At 41.9% G+C, this 19,216-nt stretch overlaps 1 long non-coding RNA gene across 7 annotated transcripts in view; it reads left to right on the top strand.

Moving 5' to 3' along the window:
- The window catches only part of LOC307213476, a 106,148-nt gene extending 89,393 nt beyond the window's left edge, over positions 1 to 16,755 (top strand). For 6 of the 7 annotated variants that reach the window (XR_013837520.1, XR_013837521.1, XR_013837522.1 and 3 more), the window contains 3 exons: positions 10,055 to 10,198; positions 13,740 to 13,906; positions 15,546 to 16,755. This is a non-coding gene — a long non-coding RNA (uncharacterized lncRNA). The remainder of the gene's footprint in view (positions 1 to 10,054; positions 10,199 to 13,739; positions 13,907 to 15,545) is intronic. The other variant, XR_013837525.1, reaches the window with a different exon arrangement.
- The last annotated feature ends 2,461 nt before the right edge of the window (positions 16,756 to 19,216 follow it).

Raw genomic sequence — 19,216 nt, 5'->3', positions numbered from 1 at the left:
TAGATTACTTATAGGCTTTTTTTTTTGCTTTAATCTCCTGAAAATTGCTGGATGTTAATCATTATGTTCCTACCATAAGTAATAACAAGGATACAATAAACCAAATCAACTCATTGTCTCCTGCCTGTTGCATCTACCTACTTTACTGAAAAAGACCAAGGGGTTTTAGTGAATGCCAATAATTACTAGTAATGGTCAATTGCCCCTCAGCTTTGAAGTCTGATATTGCCTTTTGCTGGCCTGGATGGAGGACAGAAAGGATTGTGGGTAAAAACTAACCTCCTGCACAAAGGTAAAACCTACATTTGTTGCTTCATAGCCTACTTTTGCCTCTGGCCCTGCCCACCACTAGCATGTGCCCAGAAGGAAATGGGTCCATCAGCCTGAAAAATAGTTCCCCATCCATGGCTCAAATCATGTCTTGAATTTTCTAATGTCTACCTTAATTACATCTGATCTGACCCCTCACATTGCGTAAACTTTACTTGAAAAAGAAAAGTATGGACCCATCAATAATTTAAGGCGAATGATGGCCTTACTTTGACTCCGGAAATGTAAAGGCGTACGATGGCGCAAGGAGTCTAGCAAGATATAATGGTATATGAGAGACCTATGAAAAAGAGGTATTAATTAGGGAAAGTTGTATTAGAACCTTTTTTGGCCAGTACATATTAAATATGAGAAAAGGTGTGTGTGTGTGTGTGTGTGTGTCTATAATATTAAGGCATAAGTATTATGATACCATCCCTTATGTGCTGTCTTTTTGAAAGAAAAAAAAATTAATTCTGTGGTCGTCACAAGAGATGAAATGGAAGAACTTAATCCCATAGCAGGAGAACTGTAGCTTTATTGAAAATTAATGTGGAATCTTACTTGACATCAGAAATGCAAGTCAGATCACATATTAATTTTTTAAGATTTGCAAAATTACTGGCTGCAATTTGAAATATTTAAGTTGAAGCCTGATTGGGGGGCCCTTTACCATTACTTTTAAAGAACGTTTTTCAAAAGGGTTTTAAATCTCTCTGCCCAACCCAGTGTCATAATGGGAAGGCAGATTGCTTTGTCTTTCCTGGACTCTGTACACATTCTAAAACTTATTTGATTTAAATATAAATATTTGTATACTGCTTAATGTTTAAAAACTCTAAACACTTGACATAAAATAATACAAAGTCCAGTGGTACCTTCCTGCCAACCTAGCAGTTCGAAAGCACGTCAAAGTGCAAGTAGATAAATAGGTACCACTCTGGCGGGAAGGTAAACGGCGTTTCCGTGCACTGCTCTGGTTCGTCAGAAGTGGCTTAGTCATGCTGGCCACATGACCCGGAAGCTGTACACTGGCTCCCTCGGCCAATAAAGCGGCCATGACTGGATCTAATGGTCAGGGGTCCCTTTACCTTTTGTGGTACCTTGGAAGTCAAACGGAATCCTTTCCGGAAGTCTGTTCGACTTCCAAAATGTTCAGAAACCAAGGCATGGTTTCTTATTGGCTGCCAGAAGCTCCTGCAGCCAATCAGAAGCCGCGGAAGCCCTGTCGGACATTCGGCTTTCAAAGAATGTTTGCAAATTGGAACACTCACTTCAGGGTTTGCAGTGTTTGGGAGCCAAAACGTTAGATTCGCAAGGTGTTTGGGATCCAAGGTACGACTGTATTCATTAAAAAAACAGCACTAAAAAGAGACATTAGAAGTAGTAGACACAATACAATTTTCAACATTATTCATAAAAACCAGCAGGGTTTTTTGTTTTTGTTTTTTTGAAAAAGTACATAATAAAATTACATGGCTGGGTAAGTTTGACTAAATGTTCTCAGTAGCTGTGCTGCCACCACCATTGGACTATTGAGCTGGGGGGAGGTTTTTGTGGGTCGCTGGGAGAGGATTGGCAGGTCAAAACACGCCCATGAGTCAACACTTTGTCACTCCTGTTGTCAAGGCGATTGTTGTACAGTGTCACATTCAACCAGGAAACACAAAACGAAAATGCCAGTTGCTGGATAGTTCACTTCTGAATCTTCTGTTCACTTTTGATCGAGAAACAGTTGAGTTGAGCCTCAGGACAAAGTTTAGCAGACGGCAACACAGATACAAATCTTCTAAAATGAACAGTGAATGATTGCTTTCATTCATCAGCTAGTGTTTGTCATGCAGTGATAAGGGCTCTTTCAAAAGGTTTGTTTTACGAGATGAAGAATTTAATATGGCTGTCTGCTAATTTCAGCTGTTCTTTTTTAAAAAATATTGTGCAATATTATATTGCTCAACAACTCCTGTTCCCTGAGTCAGTTTTCCTCAGTCCCCACATTCTGAGAGTTTTACAAGTTGGACCGATTTTTGAGGAGATCTATGCCAGTTTTGAGATTTCATGACATTATGTGTCAAATCTGTTTTATTATTAAAATGTATCATTTCCAAAGTTTGCTGATTTATCATGGTCTTTAAGCAGTTTTAAATGTGCTTTAACCCACCCACTTTGTTCTGCTAGCCTCTCCCCATACAGTTACTACCTCACTGTTCCCATTCCCTTGATCAGGTACTACCTGCCAGAGGCAACGTTCCTTGGCATCAAGTGCCAGGGTGGACAGGGCAAGAGGCAAAAAATGGCGGATCAATAGATGTGACTCTTATTCTTGAACAGTAGGTTACATCCCAGCCATGTAAAAGCCAGAAGTTCCTACACACCTCATCTATCACTCTTCATTCTGCATCCAAAAGAGTAAAAGGCATTATCCTGTTTCAAAGACACATTCCAGCCAGGCAAAAGCACTCAGATAGGGTGTGGAGCAGGGATGGTGAGAAGTGTTGCATGGGGCGACTCCCAAGGAACAAACTGAGAGGGCTGGAGCAGGGGCGTAGGAAGGGGAGGTGGGGAGCGGTCCACCCAGGTTCCATCATTGAGGGGGTGACAAAAAGGAACAATTACTGCCCTACTAGGGTGGTTTATAAAAACTTTTTTAAAAAAAATGCCTGCTCCAAAGGTCTTATCTTACTACACTAGGGATTATATAGCTATATCTGAAATTTCATGCACATCAGTTAATATCTTGACCCTCCTCCACGAAAATAACTGTTTACTTGGCTGTTTTCATATGTCGGGAAGGCTGAAATTTCAATTCAGTTGAGCCAAAATACAACCCATCCTGCAGATTTAAATACCTGTCCACAGTCTCCTCCTTGTTATCAGAGCCCATAATCCACATTCCTTTGTAAGAAAATATGAAATAACGTAAAACTATTTTTGCAGGGTGCTTTACAAAAAAAATTCATGTGCCGGCGGTGCGGCGGCAGCGGGAGGCCCTATTAGCTAAAGTGGTACCTCAGGTTAAGAACAGTTTCAGGTTAAGAACGGACCTCCAGAACGAATTAAGTTCTTAACCCGAGGTACCACTGTACTAAAAAAAATGCCAGGTATTTAATTGGAGGTAGCGGTGGAGTGACATTTGTAACAAAGTTTGCAATCCTAACCCCACTTACTTGGGAGTAAGACTGGTTGAATTCTGTAGGAGTTACTTCTGAGTTGAGATGGTTGTGACCGTGCTGTAAGCAGACCAATATTAGGTGAGTGGGGAGGATTGTAATAGTGAATGTTCCACCACTTCCAAACTCTTGCCAGTTTATGCTGGCCAATCCATGAAGTTGGGGGCGGTTTTATTTTGCCTTTGTCCAGCATGTTTTAATGATGAAAAAGTTATTATGCAAGTGATGTGGACAAGTCTGGGATCTCTCAGAGAAACAGAGGGGGCTTTGAAGCCAGTGGATCATGCAGCTCTTTCACTTTGCCCCGCCCCCCCCAATAATGCTTACCTTTCACAACCTACTGGTGATCAGCAGAGGTGGGTTTTCTCCATAGCCCAGCACTGAGATGGGGAAGAAAACATTCCACTTACTGTGGAAAAGCACCCCTTTCACCTCTAGCATGGCTGCATTACAAGAAGGTTATATAGCTCAGGAAAGAGAAAGGAGGGCTCCTTGTTTTCTGAGTCTTTAAGACCCTTTTGCAATGGGGTCATACAATAGTATCTTTTAAGAAGAAGTGACTGATTGCAGCAATGGGCTGGATCTGGCCTGTGGCTCTGAGAAGTGGTGCTGTGGGCAAGATCTGGCCTGAAGGCTACAGCTTCACTGCCTCTCCCCTAGATAGATGTTGTTTCCCTAGGATTCCGGTTCATACCAGTATCCCAAGGCTTAAGCTTAAAGAGTGTGTGCATTAAGTGTTTGTTTTTGAGGTTCTGTGGAGGCTTTTTTGTTCCTTCAAACCAAAGCAAGTCTGGTAATTATCATGTGTTTTTGTTTTAGTCTAGATACTGAGAAGAGACGGGTGAGGCTAAGGAAGTGTGATTGGCAGTGGGGAAACCACAGTAAAAATAAACACTGTTTACTTTTTCAATATGTTGCCCCCCCCTTTTTGCAGAGTCATTCTGAAGGAAACTGTTGGGCATGAGAGAAATGCAATTGTGCTTTCGGTGCCTTCTGCAATGCTCTTGCTTACTACACAATGCACATGATGGCTAATGATTTGTACGTTCGATATGATATTCAGAACTTGCTTATGAACTTTGAACAGCATTGATTTGCTCTTGGGTGATGTGCATCTTTGTGTTGAGGTTGCACTGCAAGCATTGCAAGGGGATCATCACACTGCTCTGGTTGCCTGAAGCATGACTGACAACCCTGTTGTTTTCCGCACTGGCAACAAGGTCAGTGGGCTACGTGACCAAATTAAATATACCGTGTGGGAATTTGCAGCACACCCACATGGCTGTGAGCAGAAGTGGGTTACACCCAGATTGTGCAGACTAAAATTCAAACTTTGCCCTCAAGAACTGGTAGCTGTCTCGTCTTCGTCTCCTGTCACTGAAAACGAAAAACTGCAAATATACTCTTTCTGTGTTTTGTTTTCTTCAGTACACAATGTAACCAAATGGATAAGGGACAGAAAGCACCATCTCTTTGCTATTATAAGTCTAATAGTGCTTGCTTATTCTTTATATATTTTGCTCATCTGTTCCATTCCATCTGGCTGCTGTAGAAGGAAAGCTGGGAAGCAGGACTCATTCTACCAGCACTGCTAAAAGACCAGCTCCTTTGGGGTCCCTTCTCTCTCTGAATTGTTCCCTGGCAGAAGCCATTCCATCAGGCTGCGAGGAGAGAAGAGAAAGTAGGAGGTCCACTCTCTTGGGAGACCAAGCTTAGTTTGACTCCTCCTCTCTGAACTGTTTCTGTTCCAGCTGGTCAGTATATGTTATTATGAAACTTTAAAAGAATGAGTACCTGAATTTTCTTGTTTTCCTCTTCCCTCATCTCCCCCCCTCCTTTTGTGCCATGCTTCTTAGATTGTAAGCCTGTAGGAAATGATTGATATAATTTTATTAATCTTACGTAAACTGCTCTGAGAGCCTTTTTGGCTAAAGAGAGGGATTAAGAAATGCTTTAGATAAATAAATAATATCATTCATGAATATTGTTAATCTGAACATTCACTTATTGATTGAATTCTAAATATGCTTTTGGCAGGATTCTGAGTGGCTTTTACTGATACATTTTCTATAAAGTCAGTCCCTTAGTACAGAAACCATGAAGATATAGAAATCGTTCCAGGTTGTACCTCCATTCTAAAACAAAGAATAATAGTTACCAAGCACCAAAATCCCAAGGGAGCAGGAAAGACTTTTTAGGTATGTGACCATGGCTGCGCGGATGTTATTGGCCCAGAGAAGGAAAGAAGATAAAGTCCCTACCAGAGAAGAATGGCAGATGAAGTTGATGGACTATGCTGAAATGGCTAGAAGAATCAGAAATCAGGAAGACCAAAATTTTAATAAAGAATGGGGAAAATTGTAAAGACCGTTGTAAACAGTTAAAATCATTAGTAGGATTGGAATATCACTTGTAGTTTAATGGTGAATTTTTGGATATAATGGAGATGTAAAAGATCATCATAAAAGATGCAGGAGGAAATGATTAATAATAGGACCCACAAAGGGGAGGATAGAAGTCCAGGCGATTCCTTGGAATCTTCTTTTTATGATCTATGTCTGAGATATGACTGTAAAATTATAATCTGAAAAACCAAATAAATAAATTTATGACAACAAAAAAGAATAATAGTTACCAGTATTAGTGATCCACTATCCACTGGAGAAGAAGAAAACTTTCCCTCTGGACTTTCCAAGGGGTCTTGGGAAAATGAATACATTATGCCTACCTGAGAGCACAACAGATGGCTGGGTCCTTGTAGTCCCAGAGTTCAACCTGGACTGGGCCTCTTTCAACCCATTTAGACAACCTAAGGCAGGGCAGCAATAACAGGCAACAAGCACTTGGACTTGGCATTTGTGTGCAAGTGTATGCACAAACTTACCTTTCCTCTCATAATATACCAGCACTGTGATGAGGTTCTGAGTGAAGACTCCAAGGCTCTGATCACTTGGGAGGTGGAGGGACTGAGAAATGCAATAACCATATTGAAGGCCAAATGAACAATTGCTTGAATGGCTTAAAAAAAACAAATAGCAGGTATCAGATTTGGGAACTTGGAGCGGATCAGGAGGGCTTCAACCCTTTGTTTCTGTTGCTGTCTTGATCTGAGTCAAGGCCCCCAACCTGCTATTTGTATAGGAAGGAAGCTCCCATTTGCACCAATGGAAACTTTTCTTGCCATGCAAGTTGCAGATTTGGGGTGCACACCTGCATTGGGACTGCAGTGAGGGACAAAGGGTTAAAGCACCCTCCCTGACCTTCCAGTTCAGATCCCACACTTGCTATTTCCTTTTTAAATGTCATTCAAGTAATTGCTAATTGGGTAAATGAGGTCTTGTGCAGCCTGGCTCTGAGTCGAAACGTTCTCTTCCTCTTGACTACTCTAACATCTGATCAGCTCATTTCCACTGTGAGATTCATTTTCTGATTCATAAATAATTACAAGTGGATACATATTTGCCCATTTTATAGCTCATACTAACAGACCACAAAGCACACCCACAAACTCCTTAGTTCCTTGCACAATACTGAGACGGGTCTCTTGATGCATAACATTGTAAACTATGTGCATTAGCACACAGACCTATAAACAGACAATATCAGCAGAATAAATGAACTTTTAGAAGCCCTTGATACCACCAAACTGATACAGGGATCATAAAGCTATGTTCCCTACAACTGTTTTAAGGCATAGATGTTGGCAGATTCTGCCCCCACCCCCAAATCATAGTGCAGCAGCTTGCAGATCATGCTGGAGACCTGATTCCACAAACAGATCTCTCTCTTTGGTTAAGGCTGATTATGGATTTTAAAGCACTTTGGAAATTAAAATGCTATCAAGGTGTCAGGTTATAGCAATTTACTGCCGTCAGGGACTGCTCAAATCAACTGAAGTCAAACCAGAGAATCCTATTTATTACATTGGTTTCCTCAGGGGAATGATTCAGTGACTCTATTTTTTGTTCCTGTGTCCATTTCAGAGCACCCTCTACACTGCATTTGCACCTGAGGGTGACCTTCAGTTGTGCACTTTGCCAGTGCATGGAAATGTCAGAAGCACAAATCAAATTCCACGATCTTCCCTGAAGCGGGATTTCAAGACTCAAATCAATTCACTGCTACACCGAATGTTCACTTGCAGCCCACTCCTATGCCCATTTAGTTAGAAGTTAAGTCTCATTGGGTATAGGTAAGCACGGATAAGGCTGCTGTCTTGTATGAATGCAGCCATTTAAATACAAGAGATGTAACAGTGAAGTGATGGGGAATCGTATCGCAGAACTCCCTTGTTTTGTAACGTTAACTAATGCCAGTGTAGTGTTATCTAGGGCTGCAATCATAAACACACTTACTAGACGTGCATTGAAGCTAGAGGAACTTATTTTTTTAGTTCCAGGTAGGTAGCTGTGTTGGTCTGTTGCAGTATATATATATATATAGATAAATAAATAAATAGACAGATGATAGATAGCTAGTCCAGTAGCACCTTAAAAAGTAAAGGGTAAAGGGACCCCTGACTGTTAGGTCCAGACGCGGATGACTCTGGGGTTGCGGCACTCATCTCACTTTACTAGTCGAGGGAGCTGGCGTACAGCTTCTGGGCCAGCATGTGGCCAGCATGACTAAGCCGCTTCTGGTGAACCAGAGCAGCGCACGGAAATGCCGTTTACCTTCCTGCTGGAGCGGTACCTATTTATCTACTTGCACTTTGATGTGCTTTTGAACTGCTAGGTTGGCAGGAGCAGGGACCAAGCAATGGGAGCTCACCCTGTTGTGGGGAATTGAACCACTGACCTTCTCATTGGCAAGCCCTAGGCTCAATGGTTTAGACCACAGCGCCACCCGACCAACTAAGTTTGTTCTTGGTATGAGCTTTTGTGAATCTGAAGAAGCGTGCATGTACACGAAAGCTCATACCAAGAACAAACTTAGTTGGTCTCTAAGGTGCTACTGGACAATTTATTATTATTATTATTATTTCTTATATATATTATTTTTTAGTGTTAGATGCCTTCTGTCTTCTCCAGCTGCTTTACCAAAACCAACATCTGACATATGAATCTTAGGCTGGTATAGTTTATATTAGCCTTTGGCCTGCCAAACTGGATATGCTGAATCAGAAGTTAAATTTTAATTGGATAGTAGGGTAGGGCACTCGGGCTATCTGTTGGGTTGTACTTGAAAAATCTCTCTGTTGCTTTTCTATATCTTGCGTTACCCTGGCCTTTTGTGCTTTCAAAGATATCAGAAGGCTCACAGGGAAAGCCAGCATCAGGAGAGAACCCCGCCGCTGTTGCTGCTGTATCTTTCCCTGCATCAGCCTCTCCCCCCCCTGTACAACTTCCCATGTGGCTTCGCTTAAATATTTTCCATGAAATTGCATATGTTCCACAGAAACAAATTGACACAAAATGGGGACTGGGGGTGGGTTACGCAGTTATTGATTACTTGATGAATATTCAGCAATGTGTGCATTCAGCTGGAAATAATGTTGTCATTTATGAGGTGTGAAAAGATGATAACGGATACAGCAAATGAGAATGTGGTTGTCTTGGCCAACACTATATGAAGCGTAAAAGTCTTTTTTCCAATTTACTATTCATTTATTCTGAGTTAATAATAATAATAATAATAATAATAATAATAATGCATTTTGGATTTTATGACTCTTCCCTTTTGCCCATTCTCCACCTCACAGTCAAACCAGGAAAGTTCTGGTTACTGTTAATCAAAGTTTATTTCTATGTGAGTAGACACCTTCCTACTGAATCCCACCTGCCAGCAAGAGGCTGATGATTTTCCTTCTTGTTATGTGAGGCTTTTGGCCTAACCACTGAGTATCATTATATCAAGCAAGCGCAAATCTTGCCTAGTAGAGGTATCAGTGGTACCAGACAGGCGAGCAATGGAGAGAAGGGTGATGGCATATTTAAAGTACAGAGGCTAAATTCTGGGATTTTGTCTGACCCAATTGACTCAGATCAAATGAAACACGGGGTCTCTTTAAACCCTAATCTTCATTTATTTTATTCATTCATTCATTTAAAGTATATCTTGCCCACTCTTCATTGCTCAAGTAGTCCCAGAATGAGTTATATTAAAATTCAAAAACATTACACATTAATGGCAGGAAAGTGACCAGTGAAATAAAGCAACAATGCAGCAAAAGCCTGGCCAAAAAAGACACCTTCTGTGGGCACCAAAAGCTTTTAAGACTCAGTAGCAGCTGCACCTGGGAAGGGAGGGAATTCTATAATCAAGATGCCATTACAGAGAAACTCCTCTCTTGCATTGCCATGCATCAGTTATGAGGCTCTCCCCCATGGTTCTTAATACACAAGCAGGTCTTTATAAGAGAAGATGCTTTGCTAGGTATCTAGGTCTCAGGCAATATTTTGGAAGATTAAACAAATTGAGTTTGGGTTGGAGTGAATGACCCTAGCCAGGCCTATTCATGGACCCCAGGGCTGACAAGTGATGGCAGTCATTGTTAGATTAACTATCTTCAATGTTCTCAAGCAGATGTGCTGGGAAAGTAACAATCTGATTGAGTATTTTCATTCTTCCTACAGGTGATGGAATGACTCAGCACAATTCCATTTATTTCAGAGGATGATCAAGGAAACAAAGAAACAGGAGTTGGTGGAGATGCTCTTCATAGAGAAAAGGACAAGGTGGAGGTTTTGCCTGTATGCTTTTGTTATTATCCTATTAAGGTAGGATGAAAAATACTCAAGGCTGGAGTCAAGTTTTATGACAGGATACCATATAAAATACTGTGTGTGTTTATATGCTGGCTAAGAACCCACTTACAGTTATGGGACAGGTTGTGAGGGAGAAGATTTGGAAGCAAAAGAAAGGTTTGCAGTGGGTTCTTTAAATGTCTGTTCTGGACACAGGATGAAATTGTTTCATCCTGAGCCGGACTGACAGAAGCTCTCCAAGGTCTGTTGCAGAAGACCCACCATGCTCAAAAGCCAACAATCCCAGTCCTTTATCTGCAGATCTCACATTTTGGGGTGGTGCATAGAAAACTCTCATTCACCATCTATCTTAACCAAATGGGAGCATCCATTAATGATATGATTGATCCAGAGCTATGTTCTCTAAAATATGTTCTGGGGACAGTAGCTATGGTATGGAACAATCCTATGAAATAAAAGTGGCCCAAAGAGTTTTGCCATTGTATCCAGATAACTTTGACCTTCTGGGTTTTACAATAAAATATGTACAATGTTTTGGCAAAAGGCTCTTAATTGGCTGTTCAATTCATGTTCTACCTTTGAGAAATTTAGTGTGTTCTTAGAATAATGTCGAAGGTATAGTGGTGGAGACCATAGAGTGTTGAGACTCCTCAGTAGTATTTCAAACTTTTGCTCAAAAGAAGGCAGCAGGTCCTGTAATGAAATGGATCTTTCTTAGTATTGAGCTGGACTCTAGAGGCGGGGGTGGGGTGGGGGCGTATTTCTAGGTTGCTTCAGGAGAAGCTTTATAATTTAAGGCAGAAGATCAAGAAGGTGAGTAGCTGGGTGCAAGATGCATTAAAGGATTTTCACATCTTTACTATCTTAATTTTGTTTACTGGGTTGTTCTGGCAAGAGCTTTTTGTGGTCACTCTTGCACCTCTATGGTAGAACTTACATCAGGGTGTCTGAAGCCATAGGAGACATGGCAGTTTGGGAGACTCTCCTGCCTGATCAGTTATAGAGTCTCCTTTTAAAGGGGTCTGCTATTATTATAGCCTCAGTTGTACTCTGATAGTAAAAGGGGTTTAGAGTATGTTTAGTTTGAAGCAAATCAAGTGCAAAGCAAAGCAGCGATCCCCAGGCTAGCCAAAGCTCAGTTTAACTTGAATTCTTACATTTCTTGCAATTTCCCCTATTTTGGTAGCTATAGTCTTTTGGATCAAGCAGTTCTATAATAACACTGTGCTCTTTTGGTGTGACGGTAAACCTGAAGTGCACATTATTAACTCCCAGTCATCCAATTCTGTACTGGTTTAACTTGTTAAGAATTTACTGTTCTGTTTACAACCAGGCATGTTGTGTTCCTGAGGCAGATAATGAGATTGTGGATGTCCTGCCTCTATTTCAGATCATAGAGTGCTTGTCTTTGGCACCAGAAGCACACTAAGCCTCAGGACCTTTAGAGCTTTGGAGATAAGGAGTTGATAAGGCGATTGTTGTTCTCAGGCACTTTTCACCAGTTGATAGGGGTGTTGAGAGGATGATGGTTAGGCAGCATGGAGTGGCCATAGAGCAGCTAGGATTGTTTTCTGTAAATTTCAGAAATTCATAGGCAGCAACTATCAAATGAGGGTTGTGATATGGCTGAGGGATTTGTGGAAAGTGTGTGTGTGTTAGTGGTTAAAGTTAGCAAAGTCACCCCCATGGGAAAATGAACTAACAATGGAACAATTAAGAGAGTCTATTAAAGGGCAAGTCATCTTCAGTTTGCACCAATTAGGATATAATAAAATAGGCTGTACCTGCAAACAGGAAGTGTATAATTGAAGGTACAAGAGCCCATAAACGCCAATAGCACTTTGCCTATCCTCACCAGACAGGTTGCTGCTGCAATTGTGTTTTATTATTCTTTAAAATAGACACATCAGGTCTGAAAAACAACAAGAGAGGAGGAACACACAGATTTTCCAGTGTATAGTTTTAGGTTTGTGTAAAAAGAAATACAATTTATCTTCTCTCTCCCATTTGACTTGAGTGAGCGTTTGCTTTGTTAAACATTGTTCCGTTTGCTTAATCTGCTTTGTAACCAATGCAGTCTCATAGTATGTACATTCCTAGCCTTTTAATATAATCATTGCTTTTCATGCTTATCCTGTACTTTGCTCCCCCGCATATTTACTCTAGAGTTTTGGTTCCTTTGTATGCAAGGAACTGCTAGTCATATTACTTTCTTCCGGTGTTGCCTCTTTTATGTTGTAATCTTGCAATTACAAGATCCATAGTCTTTATATTCTGTCACTAGTAAATGGGCAGGCTGATCCCTTTTGTGCTGGGTGGTTGCTGAGACCAGCATCATGTAGTCATAGTCCCTATGCTCAGCCAGCAGCACAGAAGCAATACCATGACCATAGCAGAAGTGACTTGACTGGTGGGGTGGAGATGTGGGAGGAATGAGGCAACAGGGGCCTTGGTGTGGTGCAGGCATGTTAGTGGAGTCAATGTGGTGCTCCTGCCAGTGCACACACACTACACCAGCCTCCTTGCCACCTACCCTTCCCCCTTCTCTGTCTCAACCACTACTGAACAATAGTAGTAACTTAACTGCCACACCCAATTATGAGGTTCCTTTGTGATAACAGCAACATGCTCTCCATGGCAATGTATTGTGCAGGGAAAGTACCAATCAATGCACAGGGATGGACAAACAATTCTGTGAGATCAGCCAACATGGTACACACAACATGGTTCACACAAATATATAGCACAGAACTGAATAGCCAGGACCCTCTTCAGTGTAGACAGTGGCGGAGCTTCATGCTCCGGCACCAGGGGGCGGATAGTAGGTGGGGAGGGCTGGCACGCGTCCCGGGGGTGTGATGCGCTGTCCGCAGGGTCGTGACGTGCATCCCGGGGGTGTGGCATGCCACCTGCAGAGGTGTGGTGCCCAGCGCGGGTGGGCAGGGGCAGCCATGATGGCACGCCACCGGGATTGTGCTGTCGGGGGTGGTGCGCTCCCCCCGCATTCCTCTTCCTCCGCCAGTGAGTGTAGACCATCACAATGGGCAAGAAGGTATCCATTGACAGCTTAAGCATGAGCTATGTGACTTTGCAAGTGGGTCCTTGTGGGACAGTTTTATAATAGTATATAGTGGTGTTATTTTTAGTATGTATTCCATACTTATTTTTGGTTTTGTGTACACCACTCTGATATTTGTAATACTGGAGATTTTGAAAGGTTTATAAATCTGTTTAAATGATGATGATGATAAGTTAATCATTGCCATTCACCACTTTGATGATGATGTTTCAACTCATTGTTTGTGTGCTGATAGCAAAATGATGCTTCAGTCAAGACCTCTTTCCATAGTCAGATTTTGTTTTTCTCAATGACAGCTTGTCTGAAGGGCACTGGGATTATGTACCCTTCTTTTCCTCAACACATTTATATGTCATAATTAAATTGCATTGAATTTTACCTCACCCTTTTCTCATTCATGTAACTGCAAAGTGAAGTTGAATATATAATAGTAAAGTGTCTTCTAAGAACAAAATATACATGGTTGTCTTTCAGACCTTTCTGCTGTACATTCTTCCATCAGCCCCAGTCAAGAAGGCCAGGGATGATGGGAGTTGTAGTTCAGCAACAACTGTAAGGCCACAGGCTCCCAGCCCTGTAAAAGAAGAGCCTTTGTCCACAAAATACAGATACAAGAAACCGACAGGATGAGATACCATGAGGTGAGACTTAGCTGAGAACTATAATGTGCCCGGAATAAATTCAGTTGTAATAATAACGAAATTGGTAGGCCATCAGCAAAAATCAGCAGCTCCTTAAAATGCATTTAATTTCATTTTTATTCACCTAAATACTTCAAAAAGGCTACTTTCTTGTTTCTAATCCCCAAAGGATTAAACATTCAAAGGTTTTTGTAGAACACATAGCAAAATATTTTATTTCAGCACACCAGGTTGACAGCTACCACAGTCGTCATACTTTAGCTGTGGTTGTAAGGGATTGCATTTGGAAAGCCAGTTAATAACAGGTAAGCTCTATCCAGCTGCGTTAGTGCTGAGGAAGCTGTCAGATGTTTGCCATGGTTTCCCCCCTTCCCCTCACATTCTCTTTTATCCTTCTTTTACATGCCCACACTCCTTTTCTCCATCTTTCCCTTCCTTCCTTCCTTCCTTCCTTCCTTCCTTCCTTCCTTCCTTCCTTCCTTCCGAAGTGTAGGTGGGTTCAGGCATGATCCAAGACCGAGATTCAGCTCAAAACTGATTTATTGGAACATCAGGAACAATAAGAATAAGAATGAAAAACAGGGGCATTTGGCCACTATATACACCTTAAGCCGGACCAGGCAAAACATACACCCACCCCCACCTGTGATAGGTTGCTTTAATACTGCAATTAGCAAATCACAACACTGGCTCTATCTCAGCAGGGATTGGCAACCTGCCAGCTATTAACAATGTCACTGGAGGATTTTAGAATCCTCTCTGTCTTTTGTTATGCAGATGAAGCTCCTGAGCTCAGACTGCATGCATAAAGCCTAGCTTTGGCCTACAATGCCTGCATATATAACACCTTCCTTCCTTGTGCCGCTATCACCTTTCTCTCTACGCTATCGGTCTTCTTCTGCTTCTTACACCCTGAATTTCTCAACCAAACACCTTCTCTATTGCTACTCTCTACTACTGGAATTCTCTCTCTCAATGGAGTGAGCCAGTATGATTTGGAAACTCTTACCCAGGGTTACCTGTTGTAGTAGACACTACTGAGCATGCTCAGAACTATCTATTTCTGCTAGGGTGGTGATGGCACCTAGAGTTCCCATGGTTCTGGGTAGGGAAAGCTGGCAACATGGGATGAGCCATATCTAGCTATTATTGAACTCCTAGGTTAGAGGTGGGAAACTGTATCTGATTGATGGACTCCGCCACCCTGTAGGCTAAGTTTGATGTCAGGTGGGCTTTTATTTTGAAACTGTGGACAAAGTTACAAGCCACAAAGCACAAACAGTAAGCTGATTGTCAAGTCTTGTGGAGCCCCTTGCAAAGTGCCCTACAAGACTCAGCAATCCACAGATAACTGGATCTTGTGGATTACTTTGCAAGGAGTCACCTAGGTAGACATGGCTCATTACAAGGCTCCAATGTTTCTTAACCCAGACAGCTTTTGGAAGGTTAGAAATTCATGAAATTGATTGCTTTTCGGAACTGTTGGGGAGGGGGATTAATTTCTGAATGTTTCTAAGTTTTGATTTCATCACAAGCTGTGAAGCATACATTGGATGCACCTTTGCTGAACGGATATTGCTCATTGAAACATTTGAAAGCAGCAATAATATTCAAAGCTTTCTTCTTTTTTTTGTTCCAGCTTCATATTTGGTACTGCTGAAAATGTTGCTATTGACTTATGAGGAAGACTAAATGATATGAATATTGAACAAATGGCATTCCTAAAGGTGATGCTTGGAGGCATTTCAACTACATTCCCCTGCGCTCAACGTTCCTGTCGGCTGAGAAATGTGGTACCAGGCTAGACAACCGCAGTGATGGAATGGAGTAGGTATTGACAGCAAACAATGCAGAGCGGAAGCAAGGGAACATTTGAAATTATTTGATCCACTACTTTTGATTGTATTACTAGAAGGCACCACTTGATAAACTATAAAAATGCATGATTAGGAGAATGAAAAACTGGCAACTAGTAAGTTGGGTTGGAGGCAGTGACTCTCTTAAACACAAAGGAATCTCTATGTTTAAACATGCAAGGAGGTACACAAGCCAATTTAAAATGCCATGAAGCAAAAACTCCTGCACCTCAAATGACAGTTCCCCAAGTGAAGTCACAATGGATTGAAGTGACCACAAACCAGGCTTCCTCCTGGATTGAATCTTCACTTGGAGAACTGTCATCTGAACAATCCGGACTCTGAGCTTCGTTCAGTGACAATTCTGATATGAACTGTATGAAAAACAGATCTTGAAAGAGAAAAACTAAATAGAATCGTAGAATTGTGTTTTTGCAGCTATATCCTTGCAACTAGTACATTACTATGCTTGAAGGACATCTCAATATGCAGTAGATAAGCAGTTAAGAATGGCTATGCTTAACCATTAAGTTAGTTGGTGAATAAGGAAGTTGGGAGGGCCATGAAGAAAAATGGGCTCATCTCCCCTGCCTTGTCTTCACTCTCCATCCCTGAACATCTTCATAAGTGAGCTTCTTTCAGAAGAACCCTGAGGGGACTTTCTGGACTTTGGGGTTCATACATTAAGTGGTTGGGGCTGGTGTGTGTGCCTGCGTGGATGCTAGGTATTAACGTCACCTGCTTTGGGACTACTTTTGGATGTGAAATCAGGATATTTTAACTGGACCTATTTCTAAGCTTTATGCTCACTTAAATTTTGATGCATGTTAAACGAACTGCTAATTGCTGGTTTTCTTCAGTGTTATATTGTAGTGTTGTTGTGCTTTTTATTATGTGTTATTAATGTACTTAGATTATGTATTTGGTTTTTTATGGGAACCACCATGAGCACAGATGTATTTGAGGAAAAATGTGGTCTAGAAATAAATTGACTATGACTGTTATTATAAATTCTCCACTGATGATTAGGCGTGGTTTGTCCAGTTACGTTTTAAAAGTTGCCTCAGGGAAAAAGCATACATACCATGGATGGAAGTAACCATCTTTCTGTTGAGATCTGCATTTCAGGACATGTCCACACCATACGCCTCAAAGAGGCATTCTCAGCATTACATTACCAATAGAAATGGGGCAATCTGCCAACTTTGGTTTGTTCCAGCTTTTTGTTTTTTAAAATGCAACCTCCACAACCAAGCAAGCCACCTAAAAAGTATCATTTTAAAAATATAATAAAACAGGGAATTGCTGGACACCAAGGGGGTGTCTAATGTGCCATGGTGCCCACGAATGCCATTTGGGGGACCCCAGGTTTATGGGATGGTGACCCCAAGTTACAAGGTGCATTTTGGAGGAATCTCAGCAGGTATGTATAATATACCCTGTTTTACGAAGAATAAGATATTGTTTGAAAGTCTGATCTGTTCATTGTACCTGTTTAACCAGATAAAATGGGCCGCTATCCAGTGAATTTCATCTTTATGAATTTTTTTTTTATGATGTAGTATAAGTTTTGAAAGCTTGTGCTGCTTTACTGGTAGAATTTTGTGCAATAAAATGACCTTTGTGAGAGGGTTGCTAATCATGTGATGGAGAGTAGTGGCAATGTGGCCTACAGAGCCAGAGCCGTAGCTAGATGATCTTGCGCCCCTGGCAGAACCTCCCAGATTGTGCCCCCTGGCCATGGACAAATTAGCTCTTCCTTCCGCCTCTCCTCCAACCCGCCTCCTCCACCCATTCAATTCACCCTCTATTTAAAAACATTTCTTATGAGGCAATAATCGATATTTATATTTATGGACATATTTTTAGTCAATTTTGTGCCCCCCAATCACCTGTGCCCTGGCAGGGGCCCACCTCACCACCCCCTAGCTATGGCCCTGTACAGAGCTAATGAATTGGTGATACAATACTGTATAAAGATGTTGTTGTTGTTTAGTCGTTTAGTCGTGTCCGACTCTTCGTGACCCCATGGACCAGAGAACGCCAGGCACTCCTGTCCTCCACTGCCCCCCGCAGCTTGGTCAGACTCATGCTGGTAACCTCGAAAACACTATCCAACCATCTCGTCCTCTGTCGCCCCCTTCTCCTTGTGCCCTCCATCTTTCCCAACATCAGGGTCTTCTCCAGGGAGTCTTCTCTTCTCATGAGGTGGCCAAAGTACTGGAGCCTCAGCTTCACAATCTGTCCTTCCAGTGAGCACTCAGGGCTGATTTCCTTCAGAATGGAGAGGTTTGATCTTCTTGCAGTCCATGGGACTCTCAAGAGTCTCCTCCAGCACCATAATTCAAAAGCATCAATTCTTCGGCGATCAGCCTTCTTTATGGTCCAGCTCTCACTTCCATACATCACTACTGGGAAAACCATAGCTTTAACTATACGGACCTTTGTTGGCAAGGTGATGTCTCTACTTCTCAAGATGCTGTCTAGGCCTGTCATTGCCCTTCTCCCAAGAAGCAGGCGTCTTTTAATTTCGTGGCTGCTGTCACCATCTGCAGTGATCATGGAGCCCAAGAAAGTAAAATCTCTCACTGCCTCCATTTCTTCCCCTTCTATTTGCCAGGAGGTGATGGGACCAGTAGCCATGATCTTCGTTTTTTTGATGTTGAGCTTCAGACCATATTTTGCACTCTCCTCTTTCACCCTCAATAAAAGGTTCTTTAATTCCTCCTCACTTTCTGCCATCAAGGTTGTGTCATCTGCATATCTGAGGTTGTTGATATTTCTTCCGGCAATCTTAATTCCGGCTAGGGATTCATCCAGCCCAGCCTTTCGCATGATGAATTCTGCATATAAGTTAAATAAGCAGGGAGACAAAATGCAGCCTTGTCGTACTCCTTTCCCAATTTTGAACCAATCAGTTGTTCCATATCCAGTTCTAACTGTAGCTTCTTGTCCCACATAGAGATTTCTCAGGAGACAGATGAGGTGATCGGGCACTCCCATTTCTTTAAGAACTTGCCATAGTTTGCCATGGTCGACACAGTCAAAGGCTTTTGCATAGTCAATGAAGCAGAAGTAAATGTCTTTCTGGAACTCTCTAGCTTTCTCCATAATCCAGCGCATGTTTGCAATTTGGTCTCTGGTTCCTCTGCCTCTTCTAAATCCAGCTTGCACTTCTGGGAGTTCTCGGTCCACATACTGCTTGAGCCTTCCTTGTAGAATTTTAAGCATAACCTTGCTAGCGTGAGAAATTAGTGCAATTGTGCGATAGTTGGAGCATTCTTTGGCACTGCCCTTCTTTGGGATTGGGATGTAGACTGATCTTCTCCAATCTTCTGGCCACTGCTGAGTTTTCCAAACTTGCTGGCATATTGAGTGTAGCACCTTAACAGCATCATCTTTTAAAATTTTAAATAGTTCAGCTGGAATACCATCACTTCCACTGGCCTTGTTA

The sequence above is a fragment of the Podarcis cretensis genome (assembly GCF_951804945.1).
Source record: "Podarcis cretensis genome assembly, chromosome: 3".
Classification (NCBI taxonomy): domain Eukaryota; kingdom Metazoa; phylum Chordata; class Lepidosauria; order Squamata; family Lacertidae; genus Podarcis; species Podarcis cretensis.
This window is presented reverse-complemented; position numbering and strand designations above follow the sequence as displayed.